The sequence below is a fragment of the Manis pentadactyla genome, chromosome X (genome assembly GCF_030020395.1).
Source record: "Manis pentadactyla isolate mManPen7 chromosome X, mManPen7.hap1, whole genome shotgun sequence".
NCBI lineage: Eukaryota > Metazoa > Chordata > Mammalia > Pholidota > Manidae > Manis > Manis pentadactyla.
The window spans coordinates 50450873-50461428 of record NC_080038.1 but is presented as its reverse complement, the minus strand read 5'-3'; positions in this window follow the sequence as shown (position 1 = coordinate 50461428).

Below are 10556 nucleotides of genomic sequence, written 5' to 3'. Positions count from 1 at the left end.
CTCCTTGAGAAGAAGGATGGCATGATAAAGAAGAATTAGGTCACTGTCTGTTACAAAGAAGGAGTAAAAGAGAGTGTTTTCTTCTCAGAAGAAGCATGGGAGGGGAAGGAGAGAGAGAGAGAGAGAGAGAGAGAGAGAGAGAGAGAGAGAGAGAGAGAGAGGAGAAAATTAGCTAGGCATGTGTGTCCTCATATTGTCTTCTGAAAAATCCAGTAAGTGGTGGTACTAGATGGATGGGAAAGCTGGATATAGAGGCAGCATGTGCCAACGACACTGGGGCTATTATGACTGTTGGAAGACAAAAGCTTTATTGCAGTCTGAAGACACCTCACTCAGAATGGATCTGGAGAAATCAGACCCATGTCTGCACTCCCTGAAACTTCCTCGGCCTCCATTCGCCTTAGAAGAGATCAAGACTACCTCACCAGCCTCATGGAAGGGTGCAGAAGGCAGCTGAATGTTTGCTGTTGAGCACACAAGGGTCATTCTAACTGGGATGAAGGGATCTCAGAGCACATTGGTCTACAAAGTGGGGTGTGTGCACATACAAGATGGGTAAGAAGAGCTACTGAGGTGTGGGAAGGAGACATTGAAATTCTAAGTGTATTTCTTTTTTATCACAGCCTTTTAAATTTCTAAATTTTGTGTGTGTTTTATCATGAACATCACATACTAATGCAGTGTCACCAGGATATAACTTATAAATTAATAAGTGTACATATACTGGAGGTATGTGCTCAAAATCATTTATTACTGGTGCATGTACTGGATTCTTGGGGCTGCTGTAACAAATTACCACAAACAGGGTGGTTGGGAACAACAGAAAGGCATTCTGTCACATTTCTGGAGGCTAGAAGTCTGAGTCAAGGTGTTGGCAGGGCCACGGTCCCTCTGAAGCCTCTTATGGGAGCCTCCTTCCTTGCCTCTTCCTAGCCTCTGGTGGCGGTGGCAATCTTTGGTGTTCCTTGGCTTGTAGATACATCACTCCAATTTCTGCCTCTGTCTTTGCATGGCATGCTCCTCCATGTGAGTCTGTGTCTCTGTGTGTTCTCTATTTTTTATGAAGACAACAGTCATACTGGATTTAGGGCCCACTGAAACTCAGTATGGCCTCTTCTTAACTAACATCTACAAAGACCTATTTTCCAAGTAAAGTCATATTCAGAGGTAGACATGAACCTTGGGGGCACACTATTCAACCCAGTGCAGTGTATAATGAAAAATGATCACAGACCATTGTTGTAGCAAATGTTACACTGGGCACCCACATTGGAGTCAACATTCGGTTGCGACCAAATCTCAGGGGGATCCATAAGTCTAGCAAGAGAACGGTTCAGTAAGAAAGCAGTATTCAAAGTTGCATAGCCACATAAGCAGAATCCAAAAAATAGCATTCAGTTGGAGGGTGCCTCTGCACTGCCACCATGATATCACTTAAGCTGCATCCTTTCCTTGAACCTCCAGACATTGATTCGTAGAGAAGTCAGTAGAATTACTGCGCAATTAGAACTGACTCAATAATTGCCTGAAATGAAGCAGCCAAACTGGAAGAGCCTGAAGAGTCTTTAATCATGAAATGTGAGTGGTCATCCCCTGTCCACCTTTACTACCCACTGGAGTGTATACTCAAAAAGCAGGGTTAGTTGTGGAAAACAAAGAAGTCATTTTGTTTTTGCACAACAGAGCGTACTGTATTAAATTTTGAGATCCTGTTAACAGTCTATGAACATGTGCCTCCCTGTCAACTTATGGTGTCTATATCCCTCTAGTGGTTTCAAACTTCACCTGAAAACTGGCATATCCCAATTGGCATTTTGATCCAGCTCACAGATAATGGAGGGCAGGATCATTGAATATTCAAGAGCAAAGTAGATCATTTGGGTTTGGAGAGACCTGTTTTCAAATCACTGTCATTCAACAAGGACTTCGCATGGGCCTATATAAGCTACCTAGCCTCTCTGAATCCCAGTTATCTCACCTGGAAAATGGGGGGTTATAAGCCCTGTCTCATTGGGTTGTGGTGAGGGTGAAATTATATAACGTAAATATATGCAGAGATCATAAGAGGTGCTGTACTCCATTAATATAAGCTGTACCTATGAATTACATTCCTTCCTCACTGAGGAATCTGCCCCAGGATTGGGGGAAGAATCCTCTACCACCTTCAAAGCATCCTAGCAACTTCTCTGGCTTTGCTATTGCACACTTTACCTTTAGCTTAATGATTCATGGCATGTGCCCCAAGCTTTGGTGGTCATCGTGTTTTAACATAATTCCATATCCTTCATTTAAAGATGAGTGAGGTTAATCCTCTGCTGGCACTGATTTATTTGTGTGAGGTAATCCTCTGCTGGCACTGATTTCTTTGCGGGATTACCTCAATAACTTGAAAGTGTTTAGCATCATTATCATTGACATCTTTTCCACTAGATGCTCAAACAGATTGATTCTCTCATGGACTTAATATTTTTTGACTGTTTACTATGCACAAGGTACCATTCTAGGCACCTGGGATATATCAGTGAATGAAGCAAAAACAAACAAACAAAATCCCAATCCCATGGGGCTTGCATTCTAGTAAAATGATGGTAAGAGGATTGACCTCTGGAGTCACCCTCTGGTCATAGACTCTGCTGTGATTTCCAGAGAAATCAGACAAGACAGACAAGCTTTTTTCCCACTTTGGTGGGAATGTGACCAGCTTCATGGTATAACTTTCCTGTCTATAATATTATTAGCAATGATAAGAATCATGCTCTCTGCTTAGCCCCCCTGGCACTTTACAAAGCAGTTGTACACACTGAAATTCACTTAACTCTTCCTAGCCATCTTGTTGAGTAGGTATTATCGTTGTTATATCCACTTTATGTTGAGGATGCTGAGACTCAAAGAAGTGAAAGGCCTTGTCCACTGTCACATGTCCCAGCAAAAGTGAAGAAGTCAAACCTTCTGATTCCAAATCCCATTCTTTTCCCAGTGGTATAACTAGTACAAGCAGCCCCAACCCATGAGGGTTTTAAAAATGGATGATCATCAACCAGGGTGTGCAGGGCAGGACGTGTGTGAGTGTGTGTGTGTGTGTGTGTGTGTGTGTGTGTGGTAGGGGTGGGGATGCAGTGGGGGTGGGGAGTTGTCACCAAAAGAGAGAGTGCTTATCAAAGAACAAAAGGCAATTACCTCAGTGCAATCAGTGATGTTTCTGCAGCACTGGGGGCTCCCATCCACAGTCAAGGAGTTAGTACCATATTTTATGGCCTGCTGGTTGACTCTACCAGTCCGAGGATGAACGGCCCACATCCTCCCTTCCCAAGCACCACAACGTCTCTCCCACCCAGTCTTTCTCTCGCTGTGCAGAGATCAGTGGCAGCAAGGCCCACACTCTTGATCATGCAAGACAGGTAAAGGATAGCGATTTCCTACCCATTTCTTTATAAGAGACGAGTACCCTGTACAGTCTGCCAGAGCAGAGTTGGGATGGGGGTGGGGCCTAGATATGGAGAAGGAACTCACAGCAGCTGGTGGAACCTTGACTTCACTGCCTTAGGGAGAGAGACATAACAGCCCCTGAATGTGCTACCACCATTAGCATCCAAAAGCCACAGACATGTCTTTCGGCTGGTGATTCCTCCCTCCAACAAAGCAGTACACAGTCGGGTGCAGTGTAAGGGGGAAGGCTACCGCGGTCCATGGTTTCTTGGGGTGGTAAATATGGTGCATCCCACTAGTTCCCCCATTGCTTTCCCGTCTCCACTTTGGTGCCAGCTGCACTCATGGAACTGTTTTCTCTGTACATATGGCAACACATGCTGATGTGCATAGACTGTGGACTACTTCGAGGAAAACCCTAGCGTAGAGTCTAACTGGGTCCCTGCTCTAGGTATACAGCTCCTCCCATTCTCCTGGCATGCCCAGTCCTGACACTTCTCTTAAAACTGTTCATTCAGAGGCAGTTTTTCAAAATCTACTTGCTGGTTTTATTCTTACGTAATCTCATCACTGATCCACACACTTCTTGCCAGGACTGGAGAGGCACAAAGTTCCTGATTTAGGAGCCTGGCAGGGGAATAATGGGTGTCATGGTTTTCCTGGTCCTAAGGCCCCAGGGTCTTGCCTGGGTAGCCGCTGAAGTTTTTTTTTTTTTTTGAAATGGTTAGCTTTTTATTTCTTTGCATATTTATGCCCTGTCGCTTCTATGCCCAGCATTTGTCTTGAGGTATCTTTACCAATTGGAAGAATTATGATACTCGGTAAATTTGATATGAGGCACGAATTCTATTTAAGGGTTGTAATTAGGAAGGAAGAAGAAAAGCTATACAAGTAGCAGGCAGAAGAAAACATGGGAAGATTGATTATTTCTTTGACATATCTTCTTGTAGAGTAACTTCAGCATGTATAGGTTTTAAGCTACTACTTAAATTGCGCACACACACTAACATAATAGGAGTATAGTTACATAACCAAAGCATACCTGTAATTTCCAGCCATCTCCAGTGAAACCAAGAAAACCAGTTAGGCACCTTAGGCATTTGTGAAAACTTATCTATGATATGGTGGATATTGTCCAACTGAACTTGAACAGTCTGAGAGAAATCAGACAAATTAAAACAACCCATTCCTGCGGAATCTTCACATCCCTTATGTTCTTTTAACAGAAAATAGTCTGTAGTTGTAAGACTTTGGAGCGCTACAATTTGCACTTCTCCTAATTCTTGATTGAGTTCCAACAGTATAGATCCAGTCAAATTTGTTGTTTTACTGTATGCACAGGCCAGCTTAGATATCTCCTTCCTCATTCCCATGGCAAGTCCAGGAGCTGGTGGGATGAGTGCATCTACAGCTGTAGCAGTGCGTGGATCTTTGTTGGGGTTTTCTGATGATCATCTTCTGGCATGAGTCTTCCCGAGAGTGCTAATGTTGGAAGTTCTTTTTCATATCGTATCTTAGTTCATTTTCGGGGTAGCCCAATTAGGCTTTGATTCTCTGTATAAACACAAACAGACCCTTTGCCTGCACTTTTATATGCCCTTTATACTCTTGTGTAGAACTCATTGGAGGTTACCACACAGGAACTGCCCTTTTTTTTTTTTTTGGTACCACTAATCTACACTTACATGACGAATATTATGTTTACTAGGCTCTCCCCTATACCAGGTCCCCCCTATAAACCCCTTTACAGTCACTGTCCATCAGCATAGCAAAATGTTGTAGAATCACTACTTGCCTTCTCTATGTTGTACAGCCCTCACTTTTCTCCTACCCCCCCATGCATGCTAATCTTAATACCCTCCTACTTCTCCCCCCCACTTATCCCTCCCTACCCACCCATCCTCCCCAGTCCCTTTCCCTTTGGTACCTGTTAGTCCATTCTTGAGTTCTGTGATTCTGCTGCTGTTTTATTCCTTCAGTTTTTCCTTTGTTCTTATATTCCACAGATAAGTGAAATCATTTGGTATTGCTCTTTCTCCGCTTGGCTTGTTTCACTGAGCATAATACCCTCCAGCTCCATCCATGTTGCTGCAAATGGTTGGATTTGCCCTTTTCTTATGGCTGAGTAGTATTCCACTGTGTATATGTACCACCTCTTCTTTATCCATTCATCTATCGATGGACATTTAGGTTGCTTCCAATTCTTGGCTATTGTAAATAGTGCTGCGATAAACATAGGGGTGCGCTGATCTTTCTCATACTTGATTGCTGCATTCTTAGGGTAAATTCCTAGGAGTGCAATTCCTGGGTCAAATGGTAGGTCTGTTTTGAGCATTTTGATGTACCTCCATACTGCTTTCCACAATGGTTGAACAAGTTTACATTCCCACCAGCAGTGTAGGAGGGTTCCCCTTTCTCCACAGCCTCGCCAACATTTGTTGTTGTTTGTCTTTTGGATGGCAGCCATCCTTACTGGTGTGAGGTGATACTTCATTGTAGTTTTAATTTGCATTTCTCCGATAATTAGCGATGTGGAGCATCTTTTCATGTGTCTGTTGGCCATCTGTAATTCTTTTTTGGAGAACTGTCTGTTCAGTTTCCCTGCCCATTTTTTAATTGGGTTATTTGTTTTTTGTTTGTTGAGGCGTGTGAGCTCTTTATATATTCTGGACGTCAAGCCTTTATCGGATGTGTCATTCTCAAATATATTCTCCCACACTGTAGGGTTCCTTTTTGTTCTTATTGATGGTGTCTTTTTCTGTACAGAAGCTTTTCAGCTTAATATAGTCCCACTTATTCATTTTTGCTGTTGTTTTCCTTGCCCGGGGAGATATGTTCAAGAAGAGGTCACTCATGTTTATGTCTAAGAGGTTTTTACCTATGTTTTCTTCCAAGAGTTTAATGGTTTCATGACTTACATTCAGGTCTTTGATCCATTTTGAGTTTACTTTTGTATATGGGGTTAGACAATGGTCCAGTTTCATTCTCCTACATGTAGCTGTCCAGTTTTGCCAGCACCATCTGTTGAAGAGACTGTCATTTTGCCATTGTATGTCCATGGCTCCTTTATCAAATATTAATTGACCATATATGTCTGGGTTAATGTCTGGATTCTCTAGTCTGTTCCATTGGTCTGTGGCTCTGCTCTTGTGCCAGTATCAAATTGTCTTGATTACTATGGCTTTGTAGTAGAGCTTGAAGTTGGGGAGTGAGATCCCCCCTACTTTATTCTTCTTTCTCAGGATTGCTTTGGCTATTCAGGGTCTTTGATGTTTCCATATGAATTTTTGAATTATTTGTTAAAGTTCATTGTAGAATGTTGCTGGTAGTTTCATAGGGATTGCATCAAATCTGTATATTGCTTTGGGCAGGATGTCCATTTTGACGATAATAATTCTTCCTAGCCATGAGCGTGGGATGTGTTTCCATCTGTTAGTGTCCCCTTTAATTTCTCTTAAGAGTGACTTGTAGTTTTCAGAGTATAAGTCTTTCACTTCCTTGGTTAGGTTTATTCCTAGGTATTTTATTTTTCTTGATGCAATTGTGAATGGAGTTATTTTCCTGATTTCTCTTTCTGTTGGTTCATTGTTAGTGTATAGGAAAGCCACAGATTTCTGTGTGTTAATTTTGTATCCTGCAACTTTGCTGTATTCCGATATCAGTTCTAGCAGTTTTGGGGTGGAGTCTTCAGGGTTTTTTATGTACAGTATCATGTCATCTACAAATAGTAACAGTTTAACTTCTTCTTTACCAATCTGGATTCCTTGTATTTCTTTGTTTTGTATGATTGCCGTGGCTAGGACCTCCAGTACTATGTTGAATAACAGTGGAGAGAGTGGGCATCCCTGTCTAGTTCCCGATCTCAGAGGAAATGCTTTCAGCTTCTCGCTGTTCAATATAATGTTGGCTGTGGGTTTATCATAGATGGCCTTTATTATGTTGAGGTACTTGCCCTCTATTCCCATTTTGCTGAGAGTTTTTATCATGAATGGATGTTGAACTTTGTGGAGTGCTTTTTCAGCATCTATGGAGATGATCATGTGGTTTTTGTCTTTCTTTTTGTTGATGTGGTGGATGATGTTGATGGACTTTCGAATGTTGTACCATCCTTGCATCCCTGGGATGAATCCCACTTGTTCATGGTGTATGATCCTTTTGATGTATTTTTGAATTCGGTTTGCTAATATTTTGTTGAGTATTTTTGCGTCTACGTTCATCAGGGATATTGGGCTGTAGTTTTCTTTTTTGGTGGGGTCTTTGCCTGGTTTTGGTATTAGGGTGATGTTAGCTTCATAGAATGAGTTTGGGAGTATCCCCTCCTCCTCTACTTTTTGGAAAACTCTAAGGAGAATGGGTATTATGTCTTCCCTGTATGTCTGATAAAATTCCGAGGTAAATCCATCTGGCCCGGGGGTTTTGTTCTTTGGTAGTTTTTTGATTACTGCTTCAATTTCATTGCTGGTAATTGGTCTATTTAGATTTTCTGTTTCTTTCTGGGTCAATCGTGGAAGGTTGTATTTTTCTAGGAAGTTGTCCATTTCTCGTAGGTTTCCCAGCTTGTTAGCATATAGGTTTTCATAGTATTCTCTAATAATTCTTTGTATTTCTGTGGGGGTCCGTCGTGATTTTTCCTTTCTCGTTTCTGATACTGTTTATTTGTGTTGACTCTCTTTTCCTCTTAATAAGTCTGGCTAGAGGCTTATCTATTTTGTTTATTTTCTCGAAGAACCAGCTCTTGGTTTCATTGATTTTTGCTATTGTTTTATTCTTCTCAATTTTATTTATTTCTTCTCTGATCTTTATTATGTCCCTCCTTCTGCTGACCTTAGGCCTCATTTCTTCTTCTTTTTCCAATTTCAATAATTGTGACATTAGACCATTCAGTTGGGATTGTTCTTCCTTTTTTAAATATGCTTGGGTTGCTATATACTTTCCTCTTAAGACTGCTTTTGCTGCGTCCCACAGAAGTTGGGGCTTAGTGTTGTTGTTGTCATTTGTTTCCATATATTGCTGGATCTCCATTTAGATTTGATCATTGATCCATTGATTATTTAGGAGCGTGTTGTTAAGCCTCCATGTGTTTGTGAGCCTCTTTGCTTTCTTTGTACAGTTTATTTCTAGTTTTATGCCTTTGTGGTCTGAAAAGTTGGTTGGTAGGATTTCAATCTTTTGGAATTTTCAGAGGCTCTTTTTGTGGACTAGTATGTGGTCTATTCTGGAGAATGTTCCATGTGCACTTGAGAAGAATGTATATCCTGTTGCTTTTGGATGTAGAGTTCTATAGATGTCTATTAGGTCCATCTGCTCTACTGTGTTGTTCAGTGCTTCCGTGTCCTTACTTATTTTCTGCCCAGTGGATCTATCCTTTGGGGTGAGTGGTGTGTTGAAGTCTCCTAGAATGAATGCATTGCAGTCTATTTCCCCCTTTAGTTCTGTTAGTATTTGTTTCACATATGCTGGTGCTCCTGTGTTGGGTGCATATATATTTAGCATGGTTATATCCTCTTGTTGGACTGAGCCCTTTATCATTATGTAGTGTCCTTCTTTATCTCTTGTTACTTTCTTTGTTTTGAAGTCTATTTTGTCTGATATTAGTACTGCAACACCTGCTTTCTTCTCGCTGTTGTTTGCTTGAAATATGTTTTTCCATCCCTTGAGTTTTAGTCTGTACATGTCTTTGGGTTTGAGGTGAGTTTCTTGTAAGCAGCATATAGATGGGTCTTGCTTTTTTATCCATTCTATTACTCTATGTCTTTTGATTAGTGCATTCAGCCCATTAACATTTAGGGTGACTATTGAAAGATATGTACTTATTGCCATTGCAGGCTTTGAATTCGTGGTTACCGAAGGTTCAAGGTTAGCCTCTTTAGTATCTTACTGCCTAACTTAGCTCGTTTATTGAGCTGTTATATACACTGTCTGGAGATTCTTTTCTTCTCTCCCTTCTTATTCCTCCTCCTCGATTCTTCATATGTTGGGTGTTTTGTGCTGTGCTCTTTCTAGGAGTGCTCCCATCTAGAGCAGTCCCTGTAAGATGTTCTGTAGAGGTGGTTTGTGGGAAGCAAATTCCCTCAGCTTTTGTTTGTCTGGGAATTGTTTAATCCCACCGTCATATTTGAATGATAGTTGTGCTGGATACAGTATCCTTGGTTCAAGGCCCTTCTGTTTCATTGTATTAAATATATCATGCCATTCTCTTCTGGCCTGTAGGGTTTCTGTCGAGAAGTCTGATGTTAGCCTGATGGGTTTTCCTTTATAGGTGACCTTTTTCTCTCTAGCTGCCTTTAAAACTCTTTCCTTGTCCTTGATCTTTGCCATTTTAATTATTATGTGTCTTGGTGTTGTCCTCCTTGGATCCTTTCTGTTGGGGGTTCTGTGTATTTCCGTGGTCTGTTCGATTATTTCCTCCACCAGTTTGGGGAAGTTTTCAGCGATTATTTCTTCTAAGATACTTTCCATCTCTTTTCCTCTCTCTTCTTCTTCTGGAACCCCTATAATAGGGATATTGTTCCTTTTGGATTGGTCACACAGTTCTCTTAACATTGTTTCATTCCTGGATATCCTTTTATCTCTCTCTATGTCAGCTTCTATGCGTTCCTGTTCTCTGGTTTCAATTCCATCAATGGCCTCTTGCATCCTGTCCATTCTGCTTATAAGCCCTTCCAGAGTTGTTTCATTTCTGCGATCTACTTTCTGGCATCTGTGATCTCCTTCCGGACTTCATCCCATATCTCTTGCGTATTTCTCTGCATCTCTGTCAGCATGTTTATGATTCTTATTTTGAATTCTTTGTCAGGAAGACTGGTTAGGTCTGTCTCCTTCTCTGGTGTTGTCTCTGTGATCTTTGTCTGCCTGTAGCTTTGCCTTTTCATGGTGATAGAAATTGTTTGCAGAGCTGGGACGAGTGACAGCTGGAAAAACTTCCCTTCTTGTTGGTTTGTGGCCCTCCTCTCCTGGGAGAACAGCGACCTCTAGTGGCTTGTGCTGGGCAGCTGCGTTCAGACAGGGTTTCTGCTTCCTGCCCGGCTGCTATGGAGTTTATCTCCGCTGTTGCTGTGGGCGTGGCCTGGTTCGGACCTCTGCTCCAAAGTGGTGGAGTCGCTTTGGAGGGGAGCGGCCTGGAGGCTATT